The sequence below is a fragment of the Nematolebias whitei genome, chromosome 17, assembly GCF_014905685.2.
Source record: "Nematolebias whitei isolate Nwh7 chromosome 17, NemWhi1, whole genome shotgun sequence".
NCBI classification, from domain to species: Eukaryota; Metazoa; Chordata; class Actinopteri; order Cyprinodontiformes; family Rivulidae; genus Nematolebias; species Nematolebias whitei.
In genome coordinates this window covers 37,014,248-37,016,885 of record NC_056514.1, presented here as the reverse complement: position 1 = coordinate 37,016,885, position 2,638 = coordinate 37,014,248, and the positions used below count along the sequence as shown (strand labels likewise).

At 44.7% G+C, this 2,638-nt stretch overlaps 1 protein-coding gene across 1 annotated transcript in view; it reads left to right on the top strand.

Annotated features, from left to right (window-relative positions):
• Positions 1 to 2,638, top strand: part of LOC119423811 (leucine zipper putative tumor suppressor 2 homolog) — a 35,933-nt gene continuing 33,295 nt past the window's right edge. The window contains exon 1 of the mRNA XM_037691223.1: positions 1 to 81. The gene's annotated coding sequence lies outside the window, so the exon portion shown is untranslated. The remainder of the gene's footprint in view (positions 82 to 2,638) is intronic.

The window sequence follows — 2,638 nt, the reverse complement described above, 5'->3', positions numbered from 1 at the left end:
AGAAGAGGAAGAAAAAACAGCGTCGCGTGCAGCTTTTTCTTTTAAAAACGAAGCAACTGGAGTGTCCACTTCGCTGTGATGGTAAGCTTCTATCTACTTTTCATGTAACTAAAAGTATATTTTGATCAGGATTTGAAGCTTTGTAAGCTTTCCAAGCTGCAAAGTTTCTAGTTTAAGTATCCTAATGACCCGTGAACAGGTTTGAGGAGGTTAATTCCTCCTTTTCGTCTCTCAGCACGAATTAAAACGAGGTCTGTTCAGTCGAGTTTCACAAGAACCTGTTCGAGTAATACCAGCAGCTTTCATATTATTCATCTTTGTTTAATTGCTGTATTTCTCATTTTAGTTCTTTAATCGCCATGGCATGTTGGGTGGATGCAGACATAATAAATTAGTTCCTGCAAACTCATTTCCTGCCCAGACTTCAGCTCCTGGATCCTAAATCAACCATTTCCTTATCGTGGTCCAGCTTGGCCCTCCATCTCCTTTACACAACTCTTATTTCTTTTATCTCGTCTCCCCAGAAGCAAGAGTGTGGGTCATTCCTGCTGAGAAACTCTGCTGGATCATTTTTCCAGGTTTATTTGTTGCAGGTGTTCCTCTCGTTTAACTGGAAATGTTAAATGAAGTAAATGTCATAAATAGTTTAGCCTCGGAGTGAACGAGTTGCTCTCTTTGATGGAGCTGGAACTCATTCAGACTCCGTTAGCTTGTTTAAACTCAAAGCCTAACACTCCTTCGAGGAATGCATATCGCCCGCCACCCGAGTTTTCAACCGAGCCCACCTTAATAATGAGAAGGGGCAAAATTAAAACTACTGTAAAGGAGTGTGGCACGAACGTTTACGCATTATCTTATGAGACGTGTTTGCTCTTGGAGTGTGCTTTGAGGAGGACTCTCAGCTGGGATGCACGATGTTGGATAAATGTCCAATATCTGATACAATACAGTTTTTTTTTCCCCTAGACCTACTTACAAAGACTACATCGCTTTCTCTGCTGTGGAATTAAAAGACATTATTCTGTAATGTAACACTTCAACTTGGATTATGTTTAATGTCAGATTTATTCATGACGTCATAATAACGTTGTGCGTTGTCACTGGGTTGTCGTACAATAACTGCGCCTTGCTCACAAAATTAAAGGGAACGCTAAAATAACACATCCTAGACCTCAATTAATTAATTATTCTCATTGACAAACTTTATTATTAGCACAATGGAATTGATTGAGAAGAAAATAACACAAAAAGTATCAATGTAGATCAAAATTAGTACACCATGGAAATCTGGATTTGGATTCAAACTCGATGTGAAAGTGGAAAATAACATGACAGGCTGGTTCACCGTCAGTGAATATCCCTCAAGTCTGAGGCTCAGTAGTGTGTGTGTGTGGCCTCCACGTACCTGTATGACCTCCCAACAACGCCTGGGCATTCTCCTGATGAGACGGCAGATGTTCTCCTGAGGGATCTCTTCCCAGACCTGGATTAGAGCATCAGTTAGCTCCTGAACAGTCTGTGGTGCAATGTGGCCTTGGTGGATTGACCGAAACATGATGACCCGGATGTGTTCAATTGGATTCAGGTCTGGGGAACAGGTCCATAACATCAATGCCCTCATCAGGCAGGAACTGCTGACACACTTCAGCCACATGAGGCCATTGTCGTGCATAAGAAGGAACCCAGGGCCCACTGCACCAGCATATGGTCTCACAATGGGTCTGAAGATCTCATCCTGGTACCTTATGGCAGTCAGGGCACCTCTGACTAGTACATGGAGGGCTGTGTAGCCATCCTAAGAAATGCCTCCCCACACCATGACTGACCCACCACCAAACCGGTCGTGCTGGAGAGTGTTACAGGCAGCATAACATTCTCCACGGTGTCTCCAGACTCTGTCATGTCTGTCACATGTGCTCAGTGTGAGCCTGCTTTCATCCGTGAAGAGCACAGGGCGCCAATGGCGAATCTGCCAATTTTGGAGTTCCCTAGCAAACGCCAATCGTCCTGCACGGTGTTGGGCTGTAAGCACAGGCCCTATATGTGGACGTCGGGCCCTCATACCACCCTCATGGAGTCTGTTTCTGACACTTAGAGTGGAAACAAGCATATTAGTGCATGGAGTGCTAGAGGTCATTTTGTAGGGCCCTGGCAGTGGACCTCCTGTTCCTCCTTGCACAAAGGACGAGGTAGCGGTCCTGCTGCTGGGTTGTAGCCCTCCTACGGCCCCCTCCATGTTTCCTGGTACCTATTCCATGCTCTGGACACTGTGCTGAGAGACACAGCAGATGTTTTTGCCACCGCCGCTTGCATTGATGTTCCATCTTGGATTAGCTGCACTACTTGAGCAACTTCAGTGGGCTGTAAAAAACGTCTCACGATGCCTTTTATGCGTGACAGCACTGACAAAATGAAAAAGTGACTAAAAGTTCAACCAGAAAGGACGAGAACAGAGACTTGACCTTTGGTCACCACCTGCAGAATCACTCTTTTTTTTTAATAGGGGTTGTCTCATTCCACCTGTTGTGTTCTCCATTTGCACAGTAGCAGCTGAAACTGAGTCACAATAAGTGTTACTATCTAACTGGTGGCATTGATTCCACAAAGGTGTGACTGATTTGGAGTTACATTCTTTTGT